Source organism: Schistocerca cancellata, chromosome 2, assembly GCF_023864275.1.
Source record: "Schistocerca cancellata isolate TAMUIC-IGC-003103 chromosome 2, iqSchCanc2.1, whole genome shotgun sequence".
In the NCBI taxonomy this organism is placed as follows: domain Eukaryota; kingdom Metazoa; phylum Arthropoda; class Insecta; order Orthoptera; family Acrididae; genus Schistocerca; species Schistocerca cancellata.
The window spans coordinates 452,287,124-452,300,899 of record NC_064627.1 but is presented as its reverse complement, the minus strand read 5'-3'; positions in this window follow the sequence as shown (position 1 = coordinate 452,300,899).

Below are 13,776 nucleotides of genomic sequence, written 5' to 3'. Positions count from 1 at the left end.
ATCCTACCTCGGGTATGGATGTGTGTGATGTCTTTACGTTAGGTTTAAGTAGTTCTGAGGTCATCAGTCCTCAGAAGTTAAGTCCCATAGTGCTCAGAGCCATTTGAACCAATTTGTAAGTATGACATTGTAGCCCCCCCCCCCCCCTCTTGCCTCGATGCATGCACTGATTCGGTTGGGAGGAGTGTCATAAAGCGTTGTATCCTCTCCTGGGGCTAGCTGGACCACAGCCATTGTAACTGGTTCTTCATACCATGGAACTGTGGAGCTGTCACACAATACACCAAGCCCAAGTTTTGTCCAAGTCTTTCTGTATTTGCTTATGAGCGTCCCACAATGATACTGCCCTCTATAGACAGCAGCGTCGTTAGCGAAGGATGTAATAGTATTGCTTATCTTATGTGATAAATCGTTCACATACACTCCTGGAAATGGAAAAAAGAACACATTGACACCGGTGTGTCAGACCCACCATACTTGCTCCGGACACTGCGAGAGGGCTGTACAAGCAATGATCACACGCACGGCACAGCGGACTCACCAGGAACCGCGGTGTTGGCCGTCGAATGGCGCTAGCTGCGCAGCATTTGTGCACCGCCGCCGTCAGTGTCAGCCAGTTTGCCGTGGCATACGGAGCTCCATCGCAGTCTTTAACACTGGTAGCATGCCGCGACAGCGTGGACGTGAACCGTATGTACAGTTGACGGACTTTGAGCGAGGGCGTATAGTGGGCATGCGGGAGGCCGGGTGGACGTACCGCCGAATTGCTCAACACGTGGGGCGTGAGGTCTCCACAGTACATCGATTTTGTCGCCAGTGGTCGGCGGAAGGTGCACGTGCCCGTCGACCTGGGACCGGACCGCAGCGACGCACGGATGCACGCCAAGACCGTAGGATCCTACGCAGTGCCGTAGGGGACCGCACCGCCACTTCCCAGCAAATTAAGGACACTGTTGCTCCTGGGGTATCGGCGAGGACCATTCGCAACCGTCTCCATGAAGCTGGGCTACGGTCCCGCACACCGTTAGGCCGTCTTCCGCTCACGCCCCAACATCGTGCAGCCCGCCTCCAGTGGTGTCGCGACAGGCGTGAATGGAGGGACGAATGGAGACGTGTCGTCTTCAGCGATGAGAGTCGCTTCTGCCTTGGTGCCAATGATGGTCGTATGCGTGTTTGGCGCCGTGCAGGTGAGCGCCACAATCAGGACTGCATACGACCGAGGCACACAGGGCCAACACCCGGCATCATGGTGTGGGGAGCGATCTCCTACACTGGCCGTACACCACTGGTGATCGTCGAGGGGACACTGAATAGTGCACGGTACATCCAAACCGTCATCGAACCCATCGTTCTACCATTCCTAGACCGGCAAGGGAACTTGCTGTTCCAACAGGACAATGCACGTCCGCATGTATCCCGTGCCACCCAACGTGCTCTAGAAGGTGTAAGTCAACTACCCTGGCCAGCAAGATCTCCGGATCTGTCCCCCATTGAGCATGTTTGGGACTGGATGAAGCGTCGTCTCACGCGGTCTGCACGTCCAGCACGAACGCTGGTCCAACTGAGGCGCCAGGTGGAAATGGCATGGCAAGCCGTTCCACAGGACTACATCCAGCATCTCTACGACAGTCTCCATGGGAGAATAGCAGCCTGAATTGCTGCGAAAGGTGGATATACACTGTACTAGTGCCGACATTGTGCATGCTCTGTTGCCTGTGTCTATGTGCCTGTGGTTCTGTCAGTGTGATCATGTGATGTATCTGACCCCAGGAATGTGTCAATAAAGTTTCCCCTTCCTGGGACAATGAATTCACGGTGTTCTTATTTCAATTTCCAGGAGTGTATATTGAGACCATGTGCCGTTGCAAGTAGTGGGTCTTACACGGAAACTGTTCAAAGAACGAAAGATGTGGTTGAGCCATAATTGACTAGCAAGTAGCGGTGTACTGGCTGGCCAGGCAAATAAGGAGGAGCAGTGCAGGAGCGAGCCGAGCGAGGAGGTGGGTGGGTGTCTAGCGAGCCAGAAAGCGCGAGCCGCTTGGATTTCTCCGTGTATGGGGAGAGGAAAGTGAAAAACCATATGATAAGCCAAAGCTCATCTTTTCACTAAAAACACTAAAGTTACTTCCAGTAAAGCTACACGATATCTGATGACAGCATTGAAACCCCACTAGAGAGAAAATTTCAGTAAAATTACTACCAAATTGGTTTTCTACAGAGGAAGCCGGAATCATATTCGGTCAACCACTTACTTCAGCTGTTGAAGTGTGCTTGGCGGAGGACACCCACCGTGAATGCGACAGATACGTGCGACTTCTCAGATGTGCAGCTGGGTTAAGATTCAAGGAATTTGGGAACGTGAAACGTCTTTTAATTCGTAAGTGTGCTCTTGAAGAGCTTCTACTAGTCTTTGCTTTAACCTGTGAGTTCCTGAAACACCATGGCCCCGGTTTAAGGCCCTGAAAATTCACCCTTTGCTTAAAATATGCCCTTACATGAATAAACGCAATCTGACTAACTTTGTTTATAATTTTCGTAGTGGTAAGACATTTCACAGAGTGCAAAGAATGATTAAATCGTGGTTGAAGAAGAGACAAAAGTAAAACTGTAGTCCTTACAATAGACCTCATACTGCTACTAACTACAAAAGGTGTTAGAATTACGTCTTACACTGGTACACCAAAACATTGTGAGCACTGCCAGCCGCGGCGATGAATGCCACCTGATGGTTTTACGAGCACATGACGCACTAAAAAATGTATGTAGACGGAGCAGACACGGATGGGGATCAACCTAGCGAAGATATGGGCTGCAAACGGGGAAATCCATTCCCCAAAGGCAGATTATTACCACGCAAAGTCTGTGAACGAGTATCTCGAAAACGGAGAAGCTGGTCGAATGTTCGCGTGCTACTGTCGTGAGCATATAAGAAAGAGGTAGATGGACAGTGAAACTACTACTGGGTGCTAAATTGTTGGACATCCACGGCTCTTCACAGAACGTAGGGTTCGAAAGCTTGTCTGCTCTGTAAAGTAAGATACATGGTGATCTATGGCATCTCTGTCGAAACAGCAGCATGCTAGTTCACGCTCAAGTATTTCGGAGCACACCGTTCACCGTACGTTGTGAACAAGGAGTTCCGCAGCAAACCACCCCTGTGTGTTCACATGTTGACCCAACGAGATCGTCAATCATGATTGCAGTGGGCACGAGACCATCGGAATTCCACAATCTATCAATGGAAACGTGTCCGCTCTTCCGGTGAATCACATTTTTGCTACACCATGTCGATGGTCGTCTCCACAAATGCTGTCATCGAGGTGAACGGCGGCTCCAAAAGTGCAGCGTGCCACGGACGAAGCCCGGTGAGAGCAGTAATATGCTACGTGAGACATTCTCCTGCGCTTTCATGAGACCTGTCGCAATAATCGAAGTCATGCTGCCAGTCGCTAACCACCTGCATTGCTTCATGCGTAATGTCTTTCAGCAAAATAACTGTCCGTGTCTCGGAGCCAGAACCGTTCTACTATCATTGGGCATTACAGCGAACTCACGTTGATGTCTCGGCGACCAAGTTCACCTCATGTGAATCCTATGGAACAAATCTGGGTCGCACTCGGGCGCAAATCAGCGGCACGTTGTTTGCGCGAATTACATGACCTGTGCGTAGACATCTAATGCCACATACCTCCACAAACGTACCAAAAAACTTCCGCGTCCATGATACGAAGAACCAATGATGTATTTAATTCCAAAGTCTAGCAAATAAGCTATTAAGTACGTGATCATAATGTTTTGGCTCATGAGTGTGTAGAGGTAATTTGTACCTAGCAAATGCTTTTCTCTCCCTTCTGTATCCTACAACAGGTAGTAAATCGAAAATACCTGAGGTAGTGTGATAGCAGAAATTTATCCCGAAGTCTCCGATTCTGCAAATCCGTATCTTGTGGTTCGACGCAACACGAACCTATCTGCGTAACTGAAAACTTTATTTAAATGAAATATGATTATTGCTGAAGGCAGCTTATGTCTCTAGGGTTAAATGAAACTAAATGGAACGCAGTACATTATACAACGTAGTTCTTAAATGAACGCATGTGGAAGTGTGGAACATGTGGAGCGTTACTTAAACAAAGACCAAAGGGGGAGGTTTGAAAATAGATGCGTAAGAAACCCAAGTTATGCTCATTCTTAATATATCATTCAACAAACCACGTGTCTTCACGTGAATATCCATATACTGGGTGGTTATAATTAAAGTGGAGCTACTAGAGGACGCCTAGCGTGGGCCGTAATTATCGTATGATAGCGACACGTGGTAGATATGCTAATGCGTTATTAGTTATTGATGAGATTCCTGTTGCTGACCATGCAGCACGTGCCCCATGTAGTGCCAGCGCTCCTGCAGTGTCAGAGAATTGTCAATCCCATGGTGAACAGTATGGGAAGTTTGCGGTCTATTTTATGTTGATGTCCGTACAAGATTCAGACGATGCATCAACTTAGACGTCGTGATCCGCAGCAACGTTCTGAATTTGCTCTTCAGCTGCTGGCGCGGATCGAAGTTGACGACGTGTGGCCGGGCAATATTTTATGGAATAACGAGGCACACTTTACACTACAGGATGCGGTGAATATAAAGAACTGCCGAATTTGGGATACTGTTAACCAGCGTGTTGGGCACGAAGAGTCGTCATTGTACTCGCCGTATGTACTATGAGGTGTGGAGTCACAAGCACCTTTATTTTTCGGTCCTTCGTTCTTTAAAGAGAATACAAGCAGAGGGCCTGTAAGGTGTGCCGTGACGTCTACACGATGTCGAGACCTGCTTGTAAAGCACGTGATTCCTGCACTGGAAGAGCCAGCTGTGTGGAAACCAGTGTTTCCATGTACGATGGGGCAACACCTCACGTCGCTCGCCTATTGAAAGATCTGCTTAATGTAACCCTCCGCAAACATCTGCAGAGGTTTTCCAGATCCATGGTCTACAAGATCACCTGATCTGAATCCATGTGACGTTTGGTTCAGAGGTTATCTAAAAGAATGCGTTTACCAGGGACACGTTCTGTCTTTACCTGACCTGAAGACCAGTATACATGAACACAATGACTACAAGAGAAACGCCCCATCAACCCTACCCCTCAGATTTAGTAGTAAAATGGCCCTAAGGATAGTCCCTCAATAAATGAACACAGATCAAGCATCTAAACAGGAAGAAGCTGTGCTGAACTGTGAAGAAAGAAGCAAAACAGAACAGGGAACGGTCCAAGGTTTAGATGTGCAGCTTCGAGTGAATTGCAACACCTGCGGAGTCGTGCTTGTTAGGCTGCCAAGCGGGAGATCTGTGTTCAAACCTCCCTCGCGCCGCATTTTTTTTCCTTCACAACTGTTTGTACTGTCCGTCCGGTCATTGAAGTGTCTGCTCTCGTTCTGTAGTGTAGGCAACTGTCATACTATTCATTAGTTATAGAACATGAATCACGTGATAAGAATACATTACCGTCGCAAGTAAATGTGACGAATACTGAGAGGAGGCAAGATGCTGCATAAGCCTCTCACAGAAATGAAAACAACAAATAAAAGTGTGTGAACTGTGTTACAACAAAGGAATTCGAGAGTCAAAACTTTTGAAACGGAAGGCAAGAGTCGTAACATGTGGTACTGGTGTAGAACAAATAGGAGGTACATACGTTTGGAGGTCACTTTGTTACACATCGCTGTTGCAGACGGATGGTACACTACTACACAGACACAAATCTGAATACAACGAACAGACACTTCAATGGCCGGACGAACAGTTCATAATTTTGTGACAAAAATATGGGGCAAGAGCGAGATTTGAACGCGAATCTTTCCCAATGCAGTCCAATATCGGATCCACTTAACCAAGACGCCGGAGATACTCAATTTCGGTCGATGTTGTACATCTTGAACTTAGACCGATCACTGTTTCTATTTTGCTTCTTTTTTCGTGGTTCAATACACCTTCTACTGGTTTTCATGTTTGACCTATGTTCAGCTTTTGACGGGCTGTCCCTGGGCCATCCTATCACTAAATCTGAGGGATATGCTACGGTGAGTTTTCATTGTCAGATTCTACCTGAACTGCTGTGAGCAACTTTTGATCACATCGTTTAACGGATGCAGCATCTCGTCAACGTCTCCAGTACTCGTACTGAACAAATTGCGTAAGCGGCAGTAAATAACAAAATCAACATTATTCTTTTTGACCTTTTCTGCCTACGATTCTTTTATAATCCATTACATATTGAAACAGCACTACACGCCTTTCTTCCATTCACAGCGCTAGATTTTCACCTGGCAGCCAAAACTGGAACTAATTTTTTTACAGTGTAAATAGGATTTTCATTAACCCATTAGAATGTCTACTAATTTTCGCAGCCATATGTTAGTTACAGCTCACACAGGACCTCTGTGAGTGGATGCACTTTACATGTAGGCAGGCAGTACAATACACAAGGAAAATCAACACGTATTAACTAACATTAACACCCGAAATATTAGTCGATGAGGGGAGAAGTTTGAGATAAGCTGCTTGAAAACTTGGATGGGTGTTGATTCCCATGTGTTTTAGAGAAACTGTGGACACAGGAAAGGACTTAACGGTTCCCAAGTTAAACATGACTGTGCTGTACCTTTCGGAAATAAATGTAATGTCCTGTAAAGTTGAAAATCGCATAACATACAATGACGCATCACAAGCATGCTAGTCAGTAACCATCTCATCTTAACACATAACGAAGTCGCTTCAGTATGCTGATTTAATTATCACAAGACCAAACTTCTATACCAAGCAGATCGGCTCATCCTGATGGTAGCAAGCCAAAGAAGAGAATCTATTCAAGAGCGTCTCTTTGCGGACACTGAGGCTCGCGAATTGATTCTTTTGCTAAACCATTCTATTGGCCGACTCACGTCAGAGTTCAGACCACATGCTAAGACATATTTCACAGTTCCGACCGAAAGAGGTACCGCCCTAGCAGACAGTTAAATGACAACAGGCTTTTTGAGACATGTGCCTGTTGTCGCACTCGTGAATATCCGACGTGAAGGGCGCCTAACAACACACGCCTTTCACTCTTAAAAGTCATTCGCGTTCTAGAGCTACAGAGCCATACGCATTAATCAGCATTGTTATCAGCCACTTGACATTCGATGCTGAATACACCTTTCCGTTCACTTACGTCTTCTCGTAAACGCTCGCATGATCACCTTTATGTTTTCTAAAGTGATCCGACCGAAAGAGGTACCGCCCTAGCAGACAGTTAAATGACAACAGGCTTTTTGAGACATGTGCCTGTTGTCGCACTCGTGAATATCCGACGTGAAGGGCGCCTAACAACACACGCCTTTCACTCTTAAAAGTCATTCGCGTTCTAGAGCTACAGAGCCATACGCATTAATCAGCATTGTTATCAGCCACTTGACATTCGATGCTGAATACACCTTTCCGTTCACTTACGTCTTCTCGTAAACGCTCGCATGATCACCTTTATGTTTTCTAAAGTGATCTACCCACCTGCCGTTATATTGCCATGTCGGTCGTATTTCTTGCAATCCACCGAACAACTTGGTTTCTCCAACCGCCATCTTTTCGCTTGGCTACATTTCCATTTCATCTTCATTACAGCCATAATAATCTTCCACTCTGCTTCATTTCCTGATATGTTTGTTTTCATATTTCTCGTAGTCGACGTCTGCCTGTCAAATGTCATCATCATCTTGAACAGTTTCCAGTCCCAGGCAGAGTCTAATTGGAATATTACTTCGTCATCTAGTCACGTTTTACGACCATTTTTCTGTGTCTACTCTGCTCCAGTCCTCGGTCCTTTTTTCAACAGACTCCTCCACATCCTTCAGCCATCTATCCATTGGTCTTTCTCTTGGTCGTTTCCTTCGCATCTCCATTTCATGTATCTTCTTGGGAATCCTCTAGTTTTCCATGTATTTTAACTGCGCATACCATCTTAGCCTTCATGTTTCTATCTTTCTATGAAGGATTCTCTATCATCATTTCCCTTACCCTTTAATTCCTCGTCCTATCTCTCCTTTTACTCCTAGCCTTCTTCTGGGGAACTTAATTTCATATACCTGTAATCTACTTACATCTCTTTTCTTCATTATCCAGGATTCAGATGGATAAGTCAGTATTGGGATGTTGTGGCTTCTATATATTACTTCTTTGCTTTTTTGTTGGATATCTACCGGGTGATCAAAAAGTCAGTGTAAATTTGAAAACTGAATAAATCACGGAATAAAGTAGATAGAGAGGTACAAATTGACACACATTCTTGGAATGACATGGGGTTTTATTAGAACCAAAAAATACAAAAGTTCAAAAAATGTCCGACAGATGGCGATTCATCTGATCAGAATAGCAATAATTAGCATAACAAAGTAAGACAAAGCAAAGATGATGTTCTTTACAGGAAATGCTCAATATGTCCACCATCATTCCTCAACAATAGCTGTAGTCGAGGAATAATGTTGTGAACAGCACTGTAAAACATGTCCGGAGCTATGATGAGGCATTGGCGTCGGGTGTTGTCTTTCAGCATCCCTAGGGATGTCGTTCGATCGCTATACACTTGAGACTTCAGGTAACCCCAAAGCCAATAATCGCACGGACTGAGGTCTGGGGACCTGGGAGGCCAAGCATGATGAAAGTCGTGGCTGAGCACACGATCATCACCAAACGACGCGCGCAAGAGATCTTTCACGCGTCTAGCAATACTGTTTTTTGTTCTAATAAAACCCCATGTCATTCCAAGCACGTGTGTCAATTTTTACCTCTCTATCTACATTATTCCGTGGTTTATTAAGTTTTCAAATTTATACCGACTTTTTGATCACCTGGTATGTTACCAAACAGGCTCCTAACACTTCGCAAGAATGCATGTGTCTCTCTGCCACGTTCACTGATCTTCTCATTTCTTCCTATTACCTCTATCTTACTTCTCAAGTACTTTACATTTCCTACCTTCTACAATTGCTCACCACCGATCCACATTCCGCTACGGGCCCTATCTTCCTTTCTAGTTGTAACAAGGATCTCACATTTCATTCCATACTATCTCACAGTTTCTTCCCAGGCACTCAGCTGTTCCTGAACGTCCTCCCCCATGTTTCCCCAGATCATAAAGTCATCTGCGAACACCATTGTTGGGCCGGCCGAAGTGGCCGAGCGGTTATAGGCGCTACAGTCTGGAACCGCGCGAGCGCTACGGTCGCAGGTTCGAATCCTGCCTCGGGCATGGATGTGTGTGATGTCTTTAGGTTAGTTAGGTTTACGTAGTTCTAAGTTCTAGGGGACTGATGACCTCAGAAGTTAAGTCCCATAGTGCTCAGAGCCATTATTAACACCATTGTTTTCGTCTTGTCTTCTCCATTCTTTACTATCACCTTCCGCATTATAACATACACGACTACAACCAAGAGAAGGGGAGGCAGGCAAGAGCACAAAGCAGCGGATGGCCTGCAGCGGCAAAGTACAGTGAGGACTTCGAGTATCCCTGTAGGAATTCCGAAAAGTGGCTGCTAATGGGTTTCTGGTCAGCCTGTGATAGGCCTAGCTAGCGAACAGTGAAACAACAAACAGCGTGTAGCCAGTGAACCAGCCTCAGGATGTTATCACAATTAACCAAATTTCATTCCGTATTCAAGATGGTAGCTTACAACTATGTTGCTACTTACAGTTCCACTGCGATCCTACTCTCCGTAATTCTAAATATGAAGTAGTCAGACCATTGCACACGTAATGTTCAACGATTATATCCATAGAGCCTTTATATCACGAGTCAGAAATAGTCTGTGTCTCACAGTCGTAAGGAGTCTTTGAGCCGTGCAAATCATTTGCTACGTACAGTGTCCATATATGTGCTACACAATAAAATGTCAGATATACTGTGATACTTCAAATGTTCCTCGTGAGAGCATTAAATTTTAAATCCCAAATAACTTTTGATGCTCTAAATGTTAGAACATTATGAATTTCCTACGAAAGAACACACAATGTCGTTATCTTTGCGTGGGTTTACAAAAAACTAACTCATTTTTTTACAAGGTTGCTGACTTTCACGTGTGGAGAGGCGTGTATCTCACTCCACCCTTAACCAAGGAAAATTACAATAAATTGAGGTCTATCCATTTGAGAGCTTTATTCCAGAGGTAAAACTTGACCTATTCGTGATTTATAGATAAGATGGGTATTAAAATTTTGAAAATTACACACAGAAAAGAAAAAAGACCAAAATACCATCTACAAATCACCTTAGATGTTTTAAAACATTAACCAATGTCGTTTGGTAAAATGTTTCGATGTTCAGATTACTGACAGGGAATACAGTACACTTTGTGTGTTTAAAACAGTTCAGTGAACAACAATAAGCGTCTGTTGGCTGGAATAGACGGATTCAACGAAGGTTAATGGAGTTTGTCGATAGAGGGCTGCTGGAGGCTGACTGGAACCGTTGGAAGTTGATGTAGGACGAATCCAGCGAGAGTCAGGAACCAGGTGTAGGGAAGTAGGATAATCTTGGACCTCAAAGCACCAGATCGGACCAATAGGACATGAAACGATTTCAAACATTGGATAAGTCGGAGATCTTTACTTTACTCATTGCAAAACAACAGGTTAGTAGGATATTTCTCCATCGGATCCTTCATGAATTCAGTAGATTTGGAAGAGGTATGATCCACTGCAGTGTCTACTGCATAGAATCGATTTTACCTATTCTAAAAAAGTTTTTCAGAAGTAAATCACTCCTCATGGTCATGTCATTACATTTAGGTTTTCGTGGACTATATGAAATCGGCAGATCATTCAACACTTTTTCTAACTTATACCACATAACTCGACATTACGAATTTTCGTATGAGCCGATATTCAAGAAAGACCATTCTTCATTTTATGAATCCTTCTCTCTGTGCCTCGATATCACAGTATAATCTTTCATAGTAAGACAAGACAAATTTTTTTAACATCCAGAGTGAATATTCCACCAGGGAAATGCGTCCGACGAATACTGTAAATCACCATGCCTTCGCACCACTTCCATGCTTTCATTTCTCTATTAAACACTTACGCTTTCTCCCTTTCTTTTTAGATCACGTGCGAATCTGAATTCACTTTAGGACAGATAGATAAATTAATTTCTCATACATTCATGATCATTTGGAATCAAATAAATCACACAAACATATATAAAGGATTTCATCTTCCTGAAAGTAAAATTCGTTAGGGTCAGGAACCATCAAACCAATCCCAGTCCACACCTTACATGCCAACCAACTTGCAACTACACTTAAGTAGGAAGAATGAAGCAAAATTTAGCTTTTCGTTATCAATTATTCCTGCAAGTCCCTAAAATGTCACCATTATAAACCAGAATGCCTCCTTCTGGTTAGTTCAGTCAATTAACGTACGTTTCCTCTCTCACAAAAGATAACTTATGATGCATGAAACTGTATAGATAAACCACGTAGACACATCCCATATCAAAACATAAATAATTAAAATTGAAGATCAAGTAACCACACAAATATACATACACTCTTCCTAAAAATAAAGAATTAACTTGGTCATCAATAAAAAGAATTAATCAGTTACGTACTAGATAAACACTATCATTACTTCTCTAAGTACTCACTGTGCCATGCATAGTCCCTTATTAGTAACTCTGATCTCACTGGTCCAACACAAAACACAATTACTATAAATTTATTCTTATCACTCTTCATTATGTAATTCCTAATCACTATGAATTTAATCATCATAGTCCTTTTCACACAGTTAATCACTTCATATGGTATTTCTTAATATCTTGAATGGGATACATTCCTTTGATTCGTAAACATTCTGGATATGCCAAGAAAAACGCATCAGTGTTTGTAATCTTAACAATTACGAATGGATCAGTGTGTAATAATTGCCACTTGCTATTCTTTTTGGAAAGTAATGAGGATCGCGGATGTGTTCACTGCAATACCTTTTCGCCGATCCTAAATGTCCGCATCCGTTTGACTTTGCTGTCATAATCATTTTTTTCTGATCCTGGCCCTCTCGGTATGTCACTACCTTTTGCTTTCGGGATTTTATCTACCCATTCATTTCTTTTCTATTTTCTAAACATCAGTTGAACAGGTGTTATTTTGGTTGAGGAGTGACGTAAATTGTTCATAATTTCTTCAAATTATTGCAGATATTCTATCCACGTAGTCCGCCTAGGATGACAATAAGTTCCCATGAGTCGATTTAATTCGTGGAATACACTTTCAGTTGGACTGGCTTCGAGATGATAGCGTGAAGTTAGTACTGTTTTACCCGCTGTTGTGTTAAAGTATTTCTCCACTTGTAACAAGTAAAATTGACATATTATCTGACAAAAGTGCTTCAAGCTTTCCAACCTTCAGAACATAATCGTTAAGTAATCTGTTTACGATTGGGCGAGTTGTGGCTGTCTTCAGTGGACAAAATTTTACATATTTTGTAAATATGTCTAAAAATCCCACTATATATTTAACTCCTTCTCATGACTGGGATAATGGACCACAGACATCCACTGATACTAATGCAAGAGGTTTTTCTGGAAAAATTGAATGGAGCATGCTCCTCCGTTCTCGATTATTGGGCTTCGCTTTCTGGCATAGTACACAATGCCTTATCTCACCTTGCACTTTTCTATGGAGGTTGGGAAATAACAGTACGTATTTAGCTTGGCTGCACATTTGAGTACACCAGTGTCCCTAGGCATAATAGGTATACCAGATTAACTTTGTTTCATACTCCTCTGGTATACATACAGAGCAGTTGTTCATATGTTCACTGCTTCTATGGAATAAGACATTATTCACCAGTTTGTAAAGCTGATTAATCCTCAGCTGATCTGGTTGTCCTTGTTTCTTTTCGAATCTGATTCCAACTTATGTCTATCTGTTGAAGACTAGGCATACCTTTACACAACTTTAAGTAACATCTTCGGTGTTGCTGGCCTTCCATAAGCAACACCTGGAATTCAGATGATTGTTCAGCATCACATAGCTTCAGTGTCAAACCTTCTGGTACACGTGATAAGGTGTCAGCAATAATATCAACTTGGCCACTTATGTGAACTATTTGAAAGTTATATTCTTGCAAAGCAAGGGTCCACTGGCCTAACCTTCAATGTAGCAGGCCATACGGAGTGGCCATGCGGTTTGAGGCGCCATGTAACGGATTGTGCAGCCACTCCCACTGGAGGTTCCAGTCCTCCTTTGGGCATGGGTGTGTGTGTTGTTCTTAGCATAAGTTAGTTTAAATAGTGTGGAAATCTTCGGATGGATGACATCAGCTGTTTGGTCCCTTAAGAATTCACACACACACACACGTACACATTCGCATGCAGCAGTTTACAAGTTTGCAGGAAACTCAGAGACTGATGATCACAATAAACGGTGGTTCTTGATCCATGTAAATAACAATGATAATTTTTAAATGTACAGAACATATCCAGTGCTTCATGCTCTGTAGCTGTGTAGACTCTTTCACAACTGTTCAATACTCGACTTGCAAACGCGATCAGGCAGAACGCTGGCTCATCGTCTATGATCCTGCTTTGAAACACATACTCCTCACCCAACAGCTGATGAATCCATTAATAATTCAAATTCCAGTGACATATCAGGGTGGATCAAGATAGACGAGTTCACAAGTGCGATTTTAATTATAGTGAACGCATGATGACACTTACTTTTCCACACCCATGACATGATCTTTCA